Source organism: Eleutherodactylus coqui, chromosome 1 (genome assembly GCF_035609145.1).
Source record: "Eleutherodactylus coqui strain aEleCoq1 chromosome 1, aEleCoq1.hap1, whole genome shotgun sequence".
In the NCBI taxonomy this organism is placed as follows: Eukaryota; Metazoa; Chordata; class Amphibia; order Anura; family Eleutherodactylidae; genus Eleutherodactylus; species Eleutherodactylus coqui.
In genome coordinates this window covers 104,491,803-104,515,109 of record NC_089837.1, presented here as the reverse complement: position 1 = coordinate 104,515,109, position 23,307 = coordinate 104,491,803, and the positions used below count along the sequence as shown (strand labels likewise).

Genomic DNA, 23,307 nt, shown 5'->3' with positions numbered 1-23,307 from the left:
TAGCTTCTTGCTAACAGTTTTTTTTGCTAGGTGCACTTACATCTATCTGCTCATATTCTAAGAAACGCAGCCACAAAGGTTGCGTAAATATTAGTCACATCCATCTACGTAGCTGCATTACAAAGCAGAATTCGCACCTACTGTACATTGGAGATGGAAAGGTATGGGCTATGAGGGGATATGGAGGAGGCCAACACTGTTAGGATTTTGTTAACAATTTTTTTTTGCTAGATGCGCTTACATCTATCTATTCGTACTCTAAGAAATGCAGCCACAAAGGACGCGTAATTATTGGGCATGTCCGTCTACGTAGCTACATTAAAAGGCAGAAATCGCACCTATTATACATTGGAGATGGAAAGGTGTGGGCTATGAGGGGATATGGAGGAGGCCCACACTGTTAGCTTTTTGCTAACAGTTTTTTTTGCTAGGTGCGCTTACATCTATCTGCTCATATTCTAAGAAACGCAGCCACAAAGGACGCGTAATTATTAGGCATGTCTGTCTACGTAGCTACATTACAAGGCAGAAATCGCACCTACTGTACATTGGAGATGGAAAGGTGTGGGCTATGAGGGGATATGGAGGAGGCCCACACTGTTAGCTTTTTGCTAACAATTTTTTTTTCTAGATGCGCTTACATCTATCTATTCATACTCTAAGAAACGCAGCCACAAAGGACGCGTAATTATTGGGCATGTCCGTCTACGTAGCTACATTAAAAGGCAGAAATCGCACCTATTATACATTGGAGATGGAAAGGTGTGGGTTATGAGGGGATATGGAGGAGGCCCACACTGTTAGCTTTTTGCTAACAGTTTTTTTTGCTAGGTGCGCTTACATCTATCTGCACATATTCTAAGAAACGCAGCCACAAAGGTTGCGTAAATATTAGTCATATCCATCCACGTAGCTGCATTACAAAGCAGAATTCGCACCTACTGTACATTGGAGATGGAAAGGTATGGGCTATGAGGGGATATGGAGGAGGCCCACACTGTTAGCTTTTTGCTAACAATTTTTTTTTGCTAGATGCGCTTACATCTATCTATTCATACTCTAAGAAACGCAGCCACAAAAGACGCGTAATTATTGGGCATGTCCGTCTACGTAGCTACATTAAAAGGCAGAAATCGCACCTATGATACATTGGAGATGGAAAGGTGTGGGCTATGAGGGGATATGGAGGAGGCCCACACTGTTAGCTTTATGCTAGATGCGCTTACATCTATCTATTCGTACTCTAAAAAACGCAGCCACAAAGGACGCGTAATTATTGGGCATGTCCGTCTACATAGCTACATTAAAAGGCAGAAATCGCACCTATTATACATTGGAGATGGAAAGGTGTGGGCTATGAGGGGATATGGAGGAGGCCCACACTGTTAGCTTTTTGCTAATAGTTTTTTTTGCTAGGTGCGTTTACATCTATCTGCTCATATTCTAAGAAACGCAGCCACAAAGGACGCGTAATTATTAGGCATGTCTGTCTACGTAGCTACATTACAAGGCAGAAATCGCACGTATTATACATTGGAGATGGAAAGGTGTGGGCTATGAGGGGATATGGAGGAGGCCCACACTGTTAGCTTTTTGCTAACAGTTTTTTTTGCTAGGTGCGCTTACATCTATCTGCTCATATTCTAAGAAACGCAGCCACAAAGGACGCGTAATTATTAGGCATGTCTGTCTACGTAGCTACATTACAAGGCAGAAATCGCACCTACTGTACATTGGAGATGGAAAGGTGTGGGCTATGAGGGGATATGGAGGAGGCCCACACTGTTAGCTTTTTGCTAACAATTTTTTTTTGCTAGATGCGCTTACATCTATCTATTCGTACTCTAAGAAACGCAGCCACAAAGGACGCGTAATTATTGGGCATGTCCGTCTACGTAGCTACATTAAAAGGCAGAAATCGCACCTATTATACATTGGAGATGGAAAGGTGTGGGCTATGAGGGGATATGGAGGAGGCCCACACTGCTAGCTTTTTGCTAGATGCGCTTACATCTATCTATTCATACTCTAAGAAACGCAGCCACAAAGGACGCGTAATTATTGGGCATGTCCGTCTACGTAGCTACATTAAAAGGCAGAAATCGCACCTATTATACATTGGAGATGGAAAGGTGTGGGCTATGAGGGGATATGGAGGAGGCCCACACTGTTAGCTTTTTGCTAACAGTTTTTTTTGCTAGGTGCGCTTATATCTATCTGCTCATATTCTAAGAAACACAGCCACAAAGGACGCGTAATTATTAGGCATGTCTGTCTACGTAGCTACATTACAAGGCAGAAATCGCACATATTATACATTGAAGATGGAAAGGTGTGGGCTATGAGGGGATATGGAGGAGGCCCACACTGTTAGCTTTTTGCTAACAGTTTTTTTTGCTAGGTGCACTTACATCTATCTGCTCATATTCTAAGAAACGCAGCCACAAAGGTTGCGTAAATATTAGTCACATCCATCTACGTAGCTGCATTACAAAGCAGAATTCGCACCTACTGTACATTGGAGATGGAAAGGTATGGGCTATGAGGGGATATGGAGGAGGCTCACACTGTTAGCTTTTTGCTAACAGTTTTTTTTGCTAGGTGCGCTTACATCTATCTGCTCATATTCTAAGAAACGCAGCCACAAAGGACGCGTAATTATTAGGCATGTCTGTCTACGTAGCTACATTACAAGGCAGAAATCGCACGTATTATACATTGAAGATGGAAAGTTGTGGGCTATGAGGGGATATGGAGGAGGCCCACACTGTTAGCTTTTTGCTAACAGTTTTTTTTGCTAGGTGCACTTACATCTATCTGCTCATATTCTAAGAAACGCAGCCACAAAGGACGCGTAATTATTAGGCATGTCTGTCTACGTAGCTACTTTACATGGCAGAAATTGCATGTATTATACATTGGAGATGGAAAGGTGTGGGCTATGAGGGGATATGGAGGAGGCCCACACTGTTAGCTTTTTGCTAACAGTTTTTTTTGCTAGGTGCGCTTACATCTATCTATTCGTACTCTAAAAAACGCAGCCACAAACGACGCGTAATTACTGGGCATGTCCCTCTACGTAGCTACATTAAAAGGCAGAAATCGCACCTATTATACATTGGAGATGGAAAGGTGTGGGCTATGAGGGGATATGGAGGAGGCCCACACTGTTAGCTTTTTGCTAATAGTTTTTTTTGCTAGGTGCGTTTACATCTATCTGCTCATATTCTAAGAAACGCACCCACAAAGGACGCGTAATTATTAGGCATGTCTGTCTACGTAGCTACATTACAAGGCAGAAATCGCACGTATTATACATTGGAGATGGAAAGGTGTGGGCTATGAGGGGATATGGAGGAGGCCCACACTGTTAGCTTTTTGCTAACAGTTTTTTTTGCTAGGTGCACTTACATCTATCTGCTCATATTCTAAGAAACGCAGCCACAAAGGACGCGTAATTATTAGGCATGTCTGTCTACGTAGCTACATTACATGGCAGAAATTGCATGTATTATACATTGGAGATGGAAAGGTGTGGGCTATGAGGGGATATGGAGGAGGCCCACACTGTTAGCTTTTTGCTAACAGTTTTTTTTGCTAGGTGCGCTTACATCTATCTGCACATATTCTAAGAAACGCAGCCACAAAGGTTGCGTAAATATTAGTCATATCCATCTACGTAGCTGCATTACAAAGCAGAATTCGCACCTACTGTACATTGGAGATGCAAAGGTATGGGCTATGAGGGGATATGGAGGAGGCCCACACTGTTAGCTTTTTGCTAACAATTTTTTTTTGCTAGATGCGCTTACATCTATCTATTCGTACTCTAAGAAACGCAGCCACAAAGGACGCGTAATTATTGGGCATGTCCGTCTACGTAGCTACATTAAAAGGCAGAAATCACACCTATTATACATTGGAGATGGAAAGGTGTGGGCTATGAGGGGATATGGAGGAGGCCCACACTGTTAGCTTTTTGCTAGATGCGCTTACATCTATCTATTCATACTCTAAGAAACGCAGCCACAAAGGACGCGTAATTATTGGGCATATCCGTCTACGTAGCTACATTAAAAGGCAGAAATCGCACGTATTATACATTGGAGATGGAAAGGTGTGGGCTATGAGGGGATATGGAGGAGGCCCACACTGTTAGCTTTTTGCTAACAGTTCTTTTTGCTAGGTGCGCTTATATCTATCTGCTCATATTCTAAGAAACGCAGCCAAAAAGGACGCGTAATTATTAGGCATGTCTGTCTACGTAGCTACATTACAAGGCAGAAATCGCACCTATTATACATTGGAGATGGAAAGGTGTGGGCTATGAGGGGATATGGAGGAGGCTCACACTGTTAGCTTTTTGCTAACAGTTTTTTTTGCTAGGTGCACTTACATCTATCTGCTAATATTCTAAGAAACGCAGCCACAAAGGACGCATAATTATTAGGCATGTCTGTCTACGTAGCTACATTACAAGGCAGAAATTGCATGTATTATACATTGGAGATGGAAAGGTGTGGGCTATGAGGGGATATGGAGGAGGCCCACACTGTTAGCTTTTTGCTAACAGTTTTTTTTGCTAGGTGCGCTTACATCTATCTGCACATATTCTAAGAAACGCAGCCACAAAGGTTGCGTAAATATTAGTCACATCCATCTACGTAGCTGCATTACAAAGCAGAATTCGCACCTACTGTACATTGGAGATGGAAAGGTATGGGCTATGAGGGGATATGGAGGAGGCCCACACTGTTAGGATTTTGCTAACAATTTTTTTTTGCTAGATGCGCTTACATCTATCTATTCGTACTCTAAAAAACGCAGCCACAAAGGACGCGTAATTATTGGGCATGTCCCTCTACGTAGCTACATTAAAAGGCAGAAATCGCACCTATTATACATTGGAGATGGAAAGGTGTGGGCTATGAGGGGATATGGAGGAGGCCCACACTGTTAGCTTTTTGCTAATAGTTTTTTTTGCTAGGTGCGTTTACATCTATCTGCTCATATTCTAAGAAACGCAGCCACAAAGGACGCGTAATTATTAGGCATGTCTGTCTACGTAGCTACATTACAAGGCAGAAATCGCACGTATTATACATTGGAGATGGAAAGGTGTGGGCTATGAGGGGATATGGAGGAGGCCCACACTGTTAGCTTTTTGCTAACAGTTTTTTTTGCTAGGTGCACTTACATCTATCTGCTCATATTCTAAGAAACGCAGCCACAAAGGACGCGTAATTATTAGGCATGTCTGTCTACGTAGCTACATTACATGGCAGAAATTGCATGTATTATACATTGGAGATGGAAAGGTGTGGGCTATGAGGGGATATGGAGGAGGCCCACACTGTTAGCTTTTTGCTAACAGTTTTTTTTGCTAGGTGCGCTTACATCTATCTGCACATATTCTAAGAAACGCAGCCACAAAGGTTGCGTAAATATTAGTCACATCCATCTACGTAGCTGCATTACAAAGCAGAATTCGCACCTACTGTACATTGGAGATGGAAAGGTATGGGCTATGAGGGGATATGGAGGAGGCCCACACTGTTAGCTTTTTGCTAACAATTTTTTTTTGCTAGATGCGCTTACATCTATCTATTCGTACTCTAAGAAACGCAGCCACAAAGGACGCGTAATTATTGGGCATGTCCGTTTACGTAGCTACATTAAAAGGCAGAAATCGCACCTATTATACATTGGAGATGGAAAGGTGTGGGCTATGAGGGGATATGGAGGAGGCCCACACTGTTAGCTTTTTGCTAACAGTTCTTTTTGCTAGGTGCGCTTATATCTATCTGCTCATATTCTAAGAAACGCAGCCACAAAGGACGCGTAATTATTAGGCATGTCTGTCTACGTAGCTACATTACAAGGCAGAAATCGCACGTATTATACATTGGAGATGGAAAGGTGTGGGCTATGAGGGGATATGGAGGAGGCTCACACTGTTAGCTTTTTGCTAACAGTTTTTTTTGCTAGGTGCGCTTACATCTATCTGCTCATATTCTAAGAAACGCAGCCACAAAGGACGCGTAATTATTGGGCATGTCCGTCTACGTAGCTACATTAAAAGGAAGAAATCGCACCTATTATACATTGGAGATGGAAAGGTGTGGGCTATGAGGGGATATGGAGGAGGCCCACACTGTTAGCTTTTTGCTAACAGTTTTTTTTGCTAGGTGCGCTTACATCTATCTGCTCATATTCTAAGAAACGCAGCCACAAAGGACGCGTAATTATTAGGCATGTCTGTCTACGTAGCTACATTACATGGCAGAAATTGCATGTATTATACATTGGAGATGGAAAGGTGTGGGCTATGAGGGGATATGGAGGAGGCCCACACTGTTATCTTTTTGCTAACAGTTTTTTTTGCTAGGTGCGCTTACATCTATCTGCACATATTCTAAGAAACGCAGCCACAAAGGTTGCGTAAATATTAGTCACATCCATCTACGTAGCTGCATTACAAAGCAGAATTCGCACCTACTGTACATTGGAGATGGAAAGGTATGGGCTATGAGGGGATATGGAGGAGGCCCACACTGTTAGGATTTTGCTAACAATTTTTTTTAGCTAAATGCGCTTACATCTATCTATTCGTACTCTAAAAAACGCAGCCACAAAGGACGCGTAATTATTGGGCATGTCCGTCTACGTAGCTACATTAAAAGGCAGAAATCGCACCTATTATATATTGGAGATGGAAAGGTGTGGGCTATGAGGGCATATGGAGGAGGCCCACACTGTTAGCTTTTTGCTAATAGTTTTTTTTGCTAGGTGCGTTTACATCTATCTGCTCATATTCTAAGAAACGCAGCCACAAAGGACGCGTAATTATTAGGCATGTCTGTCTACGTAGCTACATTACAAGGCAGAAATCGCACGTATTATACATTGGAGATGGAAAGGTGTGGGCTATGAGGGGATATGGAGGAGGCCCACACTGTTAGCTTTTTGCTAACAGTTTTTTTTGCTAGGTGCGCTTACATCTATCTGCTCATATTCTAAGAAACGCAGCCACAAAGGACGCATAATTATTAGGCATGTCTGTCTACGTAGCTACATTACAAGGCAGAAATTGCACGTATTATACATTGGAGATGGAAAGGTGTGGGCTATGAGGGGATATGGAGGAGGCCCACACTGTTAGCTTTTTGGTAACAGTTTTTTTTGCTAGGTGCGTTTACATCTATCTGCTCATATTCTAAGAAACGCAGCCACAAAGGATGCGTAAAAATTAGTCACATCCATCTACGTAGCTGCATTACAAAGCAGAATTCGCACCTACTGTACATTGGAGATGGAAAGGTATGGGCTATGAGGGGATATGGAGGAGGCCCACACTGTTAGCTTTTTGCTAACAATTTTTTTTTGCTAGATGCGCTTACATCTATCTATTCGTACTCTAAGAAACGCAGCCACAAAGGACGCGTAATTATTGGGCATGTCCGTCTACGTAGCTACATTAAAAGGCAGAAATCGCACCTATTATACATTGGAGATGGAAAGGTGTGGGCTATGAGGGGATATGGAGGAGGCCCACACTGTTAGCTTTTTGCTAACAGTTTTTTTTGCTAGGTGCGCTTATATCTATCTGCTCATATTCTAAGAAACGCAGCCACAAAGGACGCGTAATTATTAGGCATGTCTGTCTACGTAGCTACATTACAAGGCAGAAATCGCACGTATTATACATTGGAGATGGAAAGGTGTGGGCTATGAGGGGATATGGAGGAGGCTCACACTGTTAGCTTTTTGCTAACAGTTTTTTTTGCTAGGTGCGCTTACATCTATCTGCTCATATTCTAAGAAACGCAGCCACAAAGGACGCGTAATTATTAGGCATGTCTGTCTACGTAGCTACATTACAAGGCAGAAATCGCACGTATTATACATTGAAGATGGAAAGGTGTGGGCTATGAGGGGATATGGAGGAGGCCCACACTGTTAGCTTTTTGCTAACAGTTTTTTTTGCTAGGTGCACTTACATCTATCTGCTCATATTCTAAGAAACGCAGCCACAAAGGACGCGTAATTATTAGGCATGTCTGTCTATGTAGCTACATTACATGGCAGAAATTGCATGTATTATACATTGGAGATGGAAAGGTGTGGGCTATGAGGGGATATGGAGGAGGCCCACACTGTTAGCTTTTTGCTAACAGTTTTTTTTGCTAGGTGCGCTTACATCTATCTGCACATATTCTAAGAAACGCAGCCACAAAGGTTGCGTAAATATTAGTCACATCCATCTACGTAGCTGCATTACAAAGCAGAATTCGCACCTACTGTACATTGGAGATGGAAAGGTATGGGCTATTAGGGGATATGGAGGAGGCCCACACTGTTAGCTTTTTGCTAGATGCGCTTACATCTATCTATTCATACTCTAAGAAACGCAGCCACAAAGGACGCGTAATTATTGGGCATGTCCGTCTACGTAGCTACATTAAAAGGCAGAAATCGCACCTATTATACATTGGAGATGGAAAGGTGTGGGCTATGAGGGGATATGGAGGAGGCCCACACTGTTAGCTTTTTGCTAACAGTTTTTTTTGCTAGGTGCGCTTATATCTATCTGCTCATATTCTAAGAAACGCAGCCACAAAGGACGCGTAATTATTAGGCATGTCTGTCTATGTAGCTACATTACAAGGCAGAAATCGCACGTATTATACATTGGAGATGGAAAGGTGTGGGCTATGAGGGGACATGGAGGAGGCTCACACTGTTAGCTTTTTGCTAACAGTTTTTTTTGCTAGGTGCGCTTACATCTATCTGCTCATATTCTAAGAAACGCAGCCACAAAGGTTGCGTAAATATTAGTCACATCCATCTACGTAGCTGCATTACAAAGCAGAAGTCGCACCTACTGTACATTGGAGAAGGAAAGGTATGGGCTATGAGGGGATATGGAGGAGGCCCACACTGTTAGGATTTTGCTAACAATTTTTTTTTGCTAGATGCGCTTACATCTATCTATTCGTACTCTAAGAAACGCAGCCACAAAGGACGCGTAATTATTGGGCATGTCCGTCTACGTAGCTACATTAAAAGGCAGAAATCGCACCTATTATACATTGGAGATGGAAAGGTGTGGGCTATGAGGGGATATGGAGGAGGCCCACACTGTTAGCTTTTTACTAAAAATTTTTTTTTGCTAGATGCGCTTACATCTATCTATTCGTACTCTAAGAAACGCAGCCACAAAGGACGCGTAATTATTGGGCATGTCCGTCTACGTAGCTACATTAAAAGGCAGAAATCGCACCTATTATACATTGGAGATGGAAAGGTGTGGGCTATGAGGGGATATGGAGGAGGCCCACACTGTTAGCTTTTTGCTAGATGCGCTTACATCTATCTATTCATACTCTAAGAAACGCAGCCACAAAGGACGCGTAATTATTGGGCATGTCCGTCTACGTAGCTACATTAAAAGGCAGAAATCGCACCTATTATACATTGGAGATGGAAAGGTGTGGGCTATGAGGGGATATGGAGGAGGCCCACACTGTTAGCTTTTTGCTAACAGTTTTTTTGCTAGGTGCGCTTATATCTATCTGCTCATATTCTAAGAAACGCAGCCACAAAGGACGCGTAATTATTAGGCATGTCTGTCTACGTAGCTACATTACAAGGCAGAAATCGCACGTATTATACATTGGAGATGGAAAGGTGTGGGCTATGAGGGGATATGGAGGAGGCTCACACTGTTAGCTTTTTGCTAACAGTTTTTTTTGCTAGGTGCGCTTACATCTATCTGCTCATATTCTAAGAAACGCAGCCACAAAGGACGCGTAATTATTAGGCATGTCTGTCTACGTAGCTACATTACAAGGCAGAAATCGCACGTATTATACATTGGAGATGGAAAGGTGTGGGCTATGAGGGGATATGGAGGAGGCTCACACTGTTAGCTTTTTGCTAACAGTTTTTTTTGCTAGGTGCGCTTACATCTATCTGCTCATATTCTAAGAAACGCAGCCACAAAGGACGCGTAATTATTAGGCATGTCTGTCTATGTAGCTACATTACAAGGCAGAAATCGCACATATTATACATTGAAGATGGAAAGGTGTGGGCTATGAGGGGATATGGAGGAGGCCCACACTGTAAGCTTTTTGCTAACAGTTTTTTTTGCTAGGTGCACTTACATCTATCTGCTCATATTCTAAGAAACGCAGCCACAAAGGACGCGTAATTATTAGGCATGTCTGTCTACGTAGCTACATTACATGGCAGAAATTGCATGTATTATACATTGGAGATGGAAAGGTGTGGGCTATGAGGGGATATGGAGGAGGCCCACACTGTTAGCTTTTTGCTAACAGTTTTTTTTGCTAGGTGCGCTTACATCTATCTGCACATATTCTAAGAAACGCAGCCACAAAGGTTGCGTAAATATTAGTCACATCCATCTACGTAGCTGCATTACAAAACAGAATTCGCACCTACTGTACATTGGAGATGGAAAGGTATGGGCTATGAGGGGATATGGAGGAGGCCCACACTGTTAGGATTTTGCTAACAATTTTTTTTTGCTAGATGCGCTTACATCTATCTATTCGTACTCTAAAAAACGCAGCCACAAAGGACGTGTAATTATTGGGCATGTCCGTCTACGTAGCTACATTAAAAGGCAGAAATCGCACCTATTATACATTGGAGATGGAAAGGTGTGGGCTATGAGGGGATATGGAGGAGGCCCACACTGTTATCTTTTTGCTAATAGTTTTTTTTGCTAGGTGCGTTTACATCTATCTGCTCATATTCTAAGAAACGCAGCCACAAAGGACGCGTAATTATTAGGCATGTCTGTCTACGTAGCTACATTACAAGGCAGAAATCGCACGTATTATAAATTGGAGATGGAAAGGTGTGGGCTATGAGGGGATATGGAGGAGGCTCACACTGTTAGCTTTTTGCTAACAGTTTTTTTTGCTAGGTGCACTTACATCTATCTGCTCATATTCTAAGAAACGCAGCCACAAAGGACGCGTAATTATTAGGCATGTCTGTCTACGTAGCTACATTGCAAGGTAGAAATCGCACGTATTATACATTGGAGATGGAAAGGTGTGGGCTATGAGGGGATATGGAGGAGGCTCACACTGTTAGCTTTTTGCTAACAGTTTTTTTTGCTAGGTGCGCTTACATCTATCTGCACATATTCTAAGAAACGCAGCCACAAAGGTTGCGTAAATATTAGTCACATCCATCTACGTAGCTGCACTACAAAGCAGAATTCGCACCTACTGTACATTGGAGATGGAAAGGTATGGGCTATGAGGGGATATGGAGGAGGCCCACACTGTTAGGATTTTGCTAATAATTTTTTTTTGCTAGATGCGCTTACATCTATCTATTCGTACTCTAAAAAACGCAGCCACAAAGGACGCGTAATTATTGGGCATGTCCCTCTACGTAGCTACATTAAAAGGCAGAAATCGCACCTATTATACATTGGAGATGGAAAGGTGTGGGCTATGAGGGGATATGGAGGAGGCCCACACTGTTAGCTTTTTGCTAATAGTTTTTTTTGCTAGGTGCGTTTACATCTATCTGCTCATATTCTAAGAAACGCACCCACATAGGACGCGTAATTATTAGGCATGTCTGTCTACGTAGCTACATTACAAGGCAGAAATCGCACGTATTATACATTGGAGATGGAAAGGTGTGGGCTATGAGGGGATATGGAGGAGGCCCACACTGTTAGCTTTTTGCTAACAGTTTTTTTTGCTAGGTGCACTTACATCTATCTGCTCATATTCTAAGAAACGCAGCCACAAAGGACGCGTAATTATTAGGCATGTCTGTCTACGTAGCTACATTACAAGGCAGAAATTGCATGTATTATACATTGGAGATGGAAAGATGTGGGCTATGAGGGGATATGGAGGAGGCCCACACTGTTAGCTTTTTGCTAACAGTTTTTTTTGCTAGGTGCGCTTACATCTATCTGCACATATTCTAAGAAACGCAGCCACAAAGGTTGCGTAAATATTAGTCACATTCATCTACGTAGCTGCATTACAAAGCAGAATTCGCACCTACTGTACATTGGAGATGGAAAGGTATGGGCTATGAGGGGATATGGAGGAGGCTCACACTGTTAGCTTTTTGCTAACAGTTTTTTTTGCTAGGTGCGCTTACATCTATCTGCTCATATTCTAAGAAACGCAGCCACAAAGGACGCGTAATTATTAGGCATGTCTGTCTACGTAGCTACATTACAAGGCAGAAATCGCACGTATTATACATTGAAGATGGAAAGGTGTGGGCTATGAGGGGATATGGAGGAGGCCCACAGTGTTAGCTTTTTGGTAACAGTTCTTTTTACTAGGTGCACTTACATCTATCTGCTCATATTCTAAGAAACGCAGCCACAAAGGACGCGTAATTATTGGGCATGTCCGTCTACGTAGCTACATTAAAAGGAAGAAATCGCACCTATTATACATTGGAGATGGAAAGGTGTGGGCTATGAGGGGATATGGAGGAGGCCCACACTGTTAGCTTTTTGCTAACAGTTTTTTTTGCTAGGTGCGCTTATATCTATCTGCTCATATTCTAAGAAACGCAGCCACAAAGGACGCGTAATTATTAGGCATGTCTGTCTACGTAGCTACATTACATGGCAGAAATTGCATGTATTATACATTGGAGATGGAAAGGTGTGGGCTATGAGGGGATATGGAGGAGGCCCACACTGTTAGCTTTTTGCTAGATGCGCTTACATCTATCTATTCATACTCTAAGAAACGCAGCCACAAAGGACGCGTAATTATTGGGCATGTCCGTCTACGTAGCTACATTAAAAGGCAGAAATCGCACCTATTATACATTGGAGATGGAAAGGTGTGGGCTATGAGGGGATATGGAGGAGGCCCACACTGTTAGCTTTTTGCTAGATGCGCTTACATCTATCTATTCATACTCTAAGAAACGCAGCCACAAAGGACGCGTAATTATTGGGCATGTCCGTCTACGTAGCTACATTAAAAGGCAGAAATCGCACCTATTATACATTGGAGATGGAAAGGTGTGGGCTATGAGGGGATATGGAGGAGGCCCACACTGTTAGCTTTTTGCTAGATGCGCTTACATCTATCTATTCATACTCTAAGAAACGCAGCCACAAAGGACGCGTAATTATTGGGCATGTCCGTCTACGTAGCTACATTAAAAGGCAGAAATCGCACCTATTATACATTGGAGATGGAAAGGTGTGGGCTATGAGGGGATATGGAGGAGGCCCACACTGTTAGCTTTTTGCTAACAGTTTTTTTTGCTAGGTGCGCTTATATCTATCTGCTCATATTCTAAGAAACGCAGCCACAAAGGACGCGTAATTATTAGGCATGTCTGTCTACGTAGCTACATTACATGGCAGAAATTGCATGTATTATACATTGGAGATGGAAAGGTGTGGGCTATGAGGGGATATGGAGGAGGCCCACACTGTTAGCTTTTTGCTAACAGTTTTTTTTGCTAGGTGCGCTTACATCTATCTGCACATATTCTAAGAAACGCAGCCACAAAGGTTGCGTAAATATTAGTCACATCCATCTACGTAGCTGCATTACAAAGCAGAATTCGCACCTACTGTACATTGGAGATGGAAAGGTATGGGCTATGAGGGGATATGGAGGAGGCCCACACTGTTAGGATTTTGCTAACAATTTTTTTTTGCTAGATGCGCTTACATCTATTTATTCGTACTCTAAAAAACGCAGCCACAAAGGACGCGTAATTATTGGGCATGTCCGTCTACGTAGCTACATTAAAAGGCAGAAATCGCACCTATTATACATTGGAGATGGAAAGGTGTGGGCTATGAGGGGATATGGAGGAGGCCCACACTGTTAGCTTTTTGCTAATAGTTTTTTTTGCTAGGTGCGTTTACATCTATCTGCTCATATTCTAAGAAACGCAGCCACAAAGGACGCGTAATTATTAGGCATGTCTGTCTACGTAGCTACATTACAAGGCAGAAATCGCACGTATTATACATTGGAGATGGAAAGGTGTGGGCTATGAGGGGATATGGAGGAGGCCCACACTGTTAGCTTTTTGCTAACAGTTTTTTTTGCTAGGTGCGCTTACATCTATCTGCACATATTCTAAGAAACGCAGCCACAAAGGTTGCGTAAATATTAGTCATATCCATCCACGTAGCTGCATTACAAAGCAGAATTCGCACCTACTGTACATTGGAGATGGAAAGGTATGGGCTATGAGGGGATATGGAGGAGGCCCACACTGTTAGCTTTTTGCTAACAATTTTTTTTTGCTAGATGCGCTTACATCTATCTATTCGTACTCTAAGAAACGCAGCCACAAAGGACGCGTAATTATTGGGCATGTCCGTCTACGTAGCTACATTAAAAGGCAGAAATCGCACCTATTATACATTGGAGATGGAAAGGTGTGGGCTATGAGGGGATATGGAGGAGGCCCACACTGTTAGCTTTTTGCTTGATGCGCTTACATCTATCTATTCATACTCTAAGAAACGCAGCCACAAAGGACGCGTAATTATTGGGCATGTCCGTCTACGTAGCTACATTAAAAGGCAGAAATCGCACCTATTATACATTGGAGATGGAAAGGTGTGGGCTATGAGGGGATATGGAGGAGGCCCACACTGTTAGCTTTTTGCTAACAGTTTTTTTTGCTAGGTGCGCTTATATCTATCTGCTCATATTCTAAGAAACGCAGCCACAAAGGACGCGTAATTATTAGGCATGTCTGTCTACGTAGCTACATTACAAGGCAGAAATCGCACGTATTATACATTGGAGATGGAAAGGTGTGGGCTATGAGGGGATATGGAGGAGGCTCACACTGTTAGCTTTTTGCTAACAGTTTTTTTTGCTAGGTGCGCTTACATCTAATTGCTCATATTCTAAGAAACGCAGCCACAAAGGACGCGTAATTATTAGGCATGTCTGTCTACGTAGCTACATTACAAGGCAGAAATCGCACGTATTATACATTGGAGATGGAAAGGTGTGGGATATGAGGGGATATGGAGGAGGCCCACACTGTTAGCTTTTTGCTAACAGTTTTTTTTGCTAGGTGCGCTTACATCTATCTGCTCATATTCTAAGAAACGCAGCCACAAAGGACGCGTAATTATTAGGCATGTCTGTCTACGTAGCTACATTACAAGGCAGAAATTGCACGTATTATACATTGGAGATGGAAAGGTGTGGGCTATGAGGGGATATGGAGGAGGCCCACACTGTTAGCTTTTTGCCAACAGTTTTTTTTGCTAGGTGCGCTTACATCTATCTGCACATATTCTAAGAAACGCAGCCACAAAGGTTGCGTAAATATTAGTCACATCCATCTACGTAGCTGCATTACAAAGCAGAAGTCGCACCTACTGTACATTGGAGATGGAAAGGTATGGGCTATGAGGGGATATGGAGGAGGCCCACACTGTTAGGATTTTGCTAACAATTTTTTTTTGCTAGATGCGCTTACATCTATCTATTCGTACTCTAAAAAACGCAGCCACAAAGGACGCGTAATTATTGGGCATGTCCGTCTACGTAGCTACATTAAAAGGCAGAAATCGCACCTATTATACATTGGAGATGGAAAGGTGTGGGCTATGAGGGGATATGGAGGAGTCCCACACTGTTAGCTTTTTGCTAATAGTTTTTTTTGCTAGGTGCGTTTACATCTATCTGCTCATATTCTAAGAAACGCAGCCACAAAGGACGCGTAATTATTAGGCATGTCTGTCTACGTAGCTACATTACAAGCAGAAATCGCACCTATTATACATTGGAGATGGAAAGGTGTGGGCTATGAGGGGATATGGAGGAGGCCCACACTGTTAGCTTTTTGCTGACAGTTTTTTTTGCTAGGTGCGCTTACATCTATCTGCTCATATTCTAAGAAACGCAGCCACAAAGGACGCGTAATTATTAGGCATGTCTGTCTACGTACCTACATTACAAGGCAGAAATCGCACATATTATACATTGGAGATGGAAAGGTGTGGGCTATGAGGGGATATGGAGGAGGCCCACAGTGTTAGCTTTTTGGTAACAGTTTTTTTTACTAGGTGCACTTACATCTATCTGCTCATATTCTAAGAAACGCAGCCACAAAGGACGCGTAATTATTGGGCATGTCCGTCTACGTAGCTACATTAAAAGGAAGAAATCGCACCTATTATACATTGGAGATGGAAAGGTGTGGGCTATGAGGGGATATGGAGGAGGCCCACACTGTTAGCTTTTTGCTAACAGTTTTTTTTGCTAGGTGCGCTTACATCTATCTGCACATATTCTAAGAAACGCAGCCACAAAGGTTGCTTAAATATTAGTCATATCCATCCACGTAGCTGCATTACAAAGCAGAATTCGCACCTACTGTACATTGGAGATGGAAAGGTATGGGCTATGAGGGGATATGGAGGAGGCCCACACTGTTAGCTTTTTGCTAACAATTTTTTTTTGCTAGATGCGCTTACATCTATCTATTCGTACTCTAAGAAACGCAGCCACAAAGGACGCGTAATTATTAGGCATGTCTGTCTACGTAGCTACATTACAAGGCAGAAATCGCACGTATTATACATTGGAGATGGAAAGGTGTGGGCTATGAGGGGATATGGAGGAGGCCCACACTGTTAGCTTTTTGCTAACAGTTTTTTTTTGCTAGGTGCACTTACATCTATCTGCTCATACTCTGAGAAACGCAGCCACAAAGGACGCGTAATTATTAGGCATGTCTGTCTACGTAGCTACATTACAAGGCAGAAATTGCACGTATTATACATTGGAGATGGAAAGGTGTGGGCTATGAGGGGATATGGAGGAGGCCCACACTGTTAGCTTTTTGCTAACAGTTTTTTTTGCTAGGTGCGCTGACATCTATCTGCACATATTCTAAGAAACGCAGCCACAAAGGTTGCGTAAATATTAGTCATATACATCTACGTAGCTGCATTACAAAGCAGAATTCGCACCTACTGTACATTGGAGATGGAAAGGTGTGGGCTATGAGGGGATATGGAGGAGGCCCACACTGTTAGCTTTTTGCTAACAATTTTTTTTTGCTAGATGCGCTTACATCTATCTATTCACACTCTAAGAAACGCAGCCACAAAGGACGCGTAATTATTGGGCATGTCCGTCTACGTAGCTACATTAAAAGGCAGAAATCGCACCTATTATACATTGGAGATGGAAAGGTGTGGGCTATGAGGGGATATGGAGGAGGCCCACACTGTTAGCTTTTTGCTAACAGTTTTTTTTGCTAGGTGCGCTTACATCTATCTGCTCATATTCTAAGAAACGCAGCCACAAAGGACGCGTAATTATTAGGCATGTCTGTCTACGTAGCTACATTACAAGGCAGAAATCGCACGTATTATACATTGGAGATGGAAAGGTGTGGGCTATGAGGGGATATGGAGGAGGCCCACACTGTTAGCTTTTTGCTAACAGTTTTTATTGCTAGGTGCACTTACATCTATCTGCTCATATTCTAAGAAACGCAGCCACAAAGGACGCGTAATTATTAGGCATGTCTGTCTACGTAGCTACATTACAAGGCAGAAATCACACCTACTGTACATTGGAGATGGAAAGGTGGGGCTATGAGGGGATTTGGAGGAGGCCCACACTGTTAGCTTTTTGCTAACAATTTTTTTTTCTAGATGCGCTTACATCTATCTATTCATACTCTAAGAAACGCAGCCACAAAGGACGCGTAATTATTGCGCATGTCCGTCTACGTAGCTACATTAAAAGGCAGAAATCGCACCTATTATACATTGGAGATGGAAAGGTGTGGGCTATGAGGGGATATGGAGGAGGCCCACACCGTTAGGTTTTTGCTAACAGTTTTTTTTGCTAGGTGCGCTTACATCTATCTGCTTATATTCTAAGAAACGCAGCCACAAAGGACGCGTAATTATTGGGCATGTCCGTCTACGTAGCTTCATTACAAGGCAGAAATCGCAACTACTGTACATTGGAGATGGAAAGGTGTGGGCTATGAGGGGATATGGAGGAGGCCCACACTGTTAGCTTTTTGCTAACAGTTTTTTTTGCTAGGTGCGCTTACATCTATCTGCACATATTCTAAGAAACGCAGCCACAAAGGTTGCGTAAATATTAGTCATATCCATCCACGTAGCTGCATTACAAAGCAGAATTCGCACCTACTGTACATTGGAGATGGAAAGGTATGGGCTATGAGGGGATATGGAGGAGGCCCACACTGTTAGCTTTTTGCTAACAATTTTTTTTTGCTAGATGCGCTTACATCTATCTATTCGTACTCTAAGAAACGCAGCCACAAAGGACGCGTAATTATTGGGCATGTCCGTCTACGTAGCTACATTAAAAGGCAGAAATCGCACCTATTATACATTGGAGATGGAAAGGTGTGGGCTATGAGGGGATATGGAGGAGGCCCACACTGTTAGCTTTTTGCTAACAGTTTTTTTTGCTAGGTGCACTTACATCTATCTATTCGTACTCTAAGAAACGCAGCCACAAAGGACGCGTAATTATTAGGCATGTCCGTCTACGTAGCTGCATTAAAAGGAAGAAATCGCACCTATTATACATTGGAGATGGAAAGGTGTGGGCTATGAGGGGATATGGAGGAGGCCCACACTGTTAGCTTTTTGCTAACAGTTTTTTTTGCTAGGTGCGCTTACATCTATCTGCTCATATTCTAAGAAACGCAGCCACAAAGGACGCGTAATTATTAGGCATGTCTGTCTACGTAGCTACATTACAAGGCAGAAATCGCACCTACTGTACATTGGAGATGGAAAGGTGGGGCTATGAGGGGATATGGAGGAGGCCCACACTGTTAGCTTTTTGCTAACAATTTTTTTTTGCTAGATGCGCTTACATCTATCTATTCATACTCTAAGAAACGCAGCCACAAAGGACGCGTAATTATTGGGCATGTCCGTCTACGTAGCTACATTAAAAGGCAGAAATCGCACCTATTATACATTGGAGATGGAAAGGTGTGGGCTATGAGGGGATATGGAGGAGGCCCACACTGTTAGCTTTTTGCTAACAGTTTTTTGTTTGTTTTTTTTTTAATTTTTTTTAATTTTTTTTTCAAGTTTTGATCATTTTATTTTCAACATATTTTTAATGTTACGAAAAAAAAAAACTAGAATCCTGCAGTTCTCCCACTGACCACTAAGCCTAATCATTGCCGAAAACTTTTCAGCAATGATCGCATTATAACAGGCACGATTACATTGAGACCTATAGATATAACATAGGATTCACAATAGGGGATGTCACAGCTCACCTCCTCCCCCTCACTGCACAGATCACATTGCATACCTACACTATTCCATATTAGTCTATAGGCGATGGTCACAGCTCTCCTCCGGGTCACAGGTCATAAAGCAAGTCCAACAAAGCCTACGCCATTTTATGTTGGTTTGAGTATATGGATTTTCCACTATAGGTCCATACGGGAACGTCTTTAGGATGCACTAGGTCAGCAAATGTGAACAGCGTCTATTTTCTTGCTTGAGGTTTGCAGGATGAATAGAGGGAAATACCAGCTGAAGTATCTCAGATGTTAAGAAATAATGTCACAGAGAATATGTGATGTCATTAGGGCCAAAGGAGCCCCACTAAGGGTTAATATGTGGGAATAAATACTACTTTTGATTCCAGATCGGGTGTCACACTACTTTTCCAAAAGTGACCGATAGAGGACCAGTCGGCTCTCAAGACGTCTTTAAGGAAGCACTTGCATTCTCCACAAACCAAGGGTCGAGTACCTTCACTCAGCGCTCTGCTGATGACTAGTTATTCCTCCTGGGATACCACGAACAAACCGACAACTTTAGGGTGTGTCCCACCGATGGTGGCACAGTCAACACTGATTGGCCAATATCATGGGGAATGGGAACACCCAGATGTCCATCTACTCGTAGACTCCCATGAGGAATACCAGCAGGTAGCAGGCTGTTCTTGGCTGGCGATTCACAGAATCCGTTGACAAATACACATTTGTTGAGTTTGGTTTATTTGTGGTCTAACTTTTTTAACCCTTCGATATCAAGTCAGGTCGCAGGTTTCTCATTTTCCATTCCAACACAAAGTGAATTGCCAATATGAAACCTAGAACGAAAACACGACTTGTAATCAGAGGTGGCGTAAAGGTTGGCATGCGAAGGATCCATTTATTTCTTACAGCCGCAACTTAAAAAAAAAATTTTGAATAGTTTGTTGTCACTAATAAAAAGGAAGAAATCAGTCTTGTGATCCGTTATGTACAAGAGAAGGACAAAAGAACAGAAAATCAACCAAGGGGGGAAAAAAAAAAAACTAAAAAAAAACAAAACAAACAAAAAAAACTATAAAAAAGTACCAGAAACATTAAAAAAAATTAAGAAAACTCGCCGCCACAACGACCGCCCGCCCCCAAAACAAACCAACCCGACTCAGCAGTTTACCACGTCCTCCTGTTCTCATGCAGCGGTGCCGTGATTTGCCTCCTGACATTGGCAAAGGAAATGATCCCAGACGCCCTCGTCCCACAACACCAAAAAAAAAAACCTAACAGAAGGAATGAATGACAACACCACAAGCAGAAAGACAAGGGGCGCCATTCCACTTTTTTTTTTTTGTTTGGGATGCAAAAAACTCTCCTTGGAGAAAATACTTGTCTTAAAAGATCAATATTTCGTAGCGATCGCGTCGCTCATCGCTGGGAGTCCGTTTACAGCGTTGGAGGCTTCAAGCCGTATTTCCTGGCGACTTCTGTCTGGGCGTAAGCGGCGTCACATAGTGAGTACAGATGCGCCATTTCCATTTCAGACTTCGCCAGGTTGATGGCTTTATTGAACATGTCGATGGCTTTATCCAGATTCCCCCTCTGAACCTCTATTGTCCCCATGGTCTCGTAGGCAAAGTCACATTTGTTATCTATTTCAATGGCTTTGCTGATCAGGTCTAAGCCTTTATCAAGATCTTGTTTCCATTGCAGCTGAAGCAAGCCTTTATGAACATATGTAGTGGCGTTGTCGGGTTCCAGATCTATGCACTGATCATACATCTCATCAGCTTTCCCGAATTGCTGTTGATCTGTTAGCGCCTGCGCATACAGGGCATAGCCTTCCGCACATTTTGGAAATTTCTTAATGACGTCTTCAAACCCTTTCAAAGCAGCTTTGATCTGCAGCGGATTACTTCCAGTGTATGCCTTGCGGTATAATGCAAAGCATTTCTGTGCTTGTGCCAGGGCAGAATCTGGCCGCAATCGAATACATTCATCAAAGTCTGCAACGGCTTCATCCACTTGGTCTAGGAGGATTTTTAGCTGCCCTCTGTGGTGATAGACATCGGCATTCTGGGGGTCTATGTCTGCAGCCATGTTGAAGTCTTGAGTGGACAACATGGGCTGTTGCTGCTGCATATACATACTGCCCCGTTTTATAAGGGCATTTGCGCGTAACTTCACGTTGGCAGCTTCCATGCTAATGACCTGGTCCAGGTCAGGCTTGGCAGCCGCAGAGTTCCCGATGAGCAGGTAGAAGGTGGCTCTCAGTAGTAACGCTTCGGCCATGTACTTGCCTTTGGCCTCCACTTCCTTTGTGCATTCGCTGATTATTTTGTCGTAGTTCTCCTCTTCCATGTATTGTTTTGCTTTTAAGTAACCGGATTTCTCCTTGACTACAGCCGCTTCGCCCTCCTTATCTTTATCCTCATCTGACTTCTCCTCTTTGTGCAGCGGCTGGGAGATAATATCGTCTGTGAAAGAGCTGAAGTAGGATTTGATGAACTGCGGTGAAGGCATTAGCGGCTCCCTGTTCTTGTATTTGTCTTTGGCTTTTTCTTTTCCAAGCAGCTTAAGTACTTGATCTGCGAGCAGCATGCTGTTCTGGTTCTGGAATCCTTCCAAGATGCAAACGGCAGTGACATCTTCCAAGCATTCCTTCTTGTTGTCCAGCCTTTCATGCGCTTTTGCCCGTCAGAAGAGGGCCTTCACATACTTGGGATTTAGTTCCACCGCTTTGGTGCAGTCCTGGACCACCTCCTTCCACGTTTGCAACTGCTCGTAGGCGGCAGCTCGGTTCTGGTAGAAGGTGGACAGGTCGACCCTCTTCTCGGCAGGACACAGACTGATGGCCTCCGTGTAGCACTGAATGGCTTGATCATATTTCCCCGCTTTAAAGTACTTGTTGCCTTTGTTCTTGGCGGCTTGTGCTTTTTCTAGGGGGCTCATCTCCTGCTGGGGGGGAGTCACCGCCTCCTGGTTGGCACTGCCCGCATTGGGCACCGGGCTCGCCCGCCCCTTCGGCGTCCTCCCCTGGCTGTCCCTCTTGCTGGACCGGTGGCGGCTCCATAGATAGACGGCTCCGGCCCCGATGAGCAGCGGCGCTCCCACGGCCAACGCCAGCTTCCAGTGCGGGATCCCGGGTCCGCCTTGCGGCTCCACGGGCTTGGAGGCGGCCATGATTAATCCGTCCCTGCAGCTGCGGACACGGGGAGAAGACAGGGAGGCGGAGACCGGAAACGCGGGGCCTTGCTAACAGTTTTTTTTGCTAGGTGCGCTTACATCTATCTGCTCATATTCTAAGAAACGCAGCCACAAAGGACGCGTAATTATTAGGCATGTCTGTCTACGTAGCTACATTACAAGGCAGAAATCGCACCTACTGTATATTGGAGATGGAAAGGTGGGGCTATGAGGGGATATGGAGGAGGCCCACACTGGTAGCTTTTTGCTAACAATTTTTTTTTGCTAGATGCGCTTACATCTATCTATTCGTACTCTAAGAAACGCAGCCACAAAGGACGCGTAATTATTAGGCATGTCTGTCTACGTAGCTATATTACAAGGCAGAAATCGCACGTATTATACATTGGAGATGGAAAGGTGTGGGCTATGAGGGGATATGGAGGAGGCCCACACTGTTAGCTTTTTGCTAACAGTTTTTTTTGCTAGGTGCACTTACATCTATCTATTCGTACTCTAAGAAACGCAGCCACAAAGGACGCGTAATTATTGGGCATGTCCGTCTACGTAGCTACATTAAAAAAAAGAAATCGCACCTATTATACATTGGAGATGGAAAGGTGTGGGCTATGAGGGGATATGGAGGAGGCCCACACTGTTAGCTTTTTGCTAACAGTTTTTTTTGCTAGGTGCGCTTACATCTATCTGCACATATTCTAAGAAACGCAGCCACAAAGGACGCGTAATTATTAGTCATATCCATCTACGTAGCTGCATTACAAAGCAGAATTCGCACCTACTGTACATTGG

General features: G+C 43.3%; 1 pseudogene; it reads right to left on the bottom strand.

The window, feature by feature from the left end:
• Positions 1 to 20,198: 20,198 nt before the first annotated feature.
• On the bottom strand, positions 20,199 to 22,554 carry LOC136624727 (mitochondrial import receptor subunit TOM70 pseudogene; annotated as a pseudogene).
• Between the last annotated feature and the right edge of the window lie 753 nt (positions 22,555 to 23,307).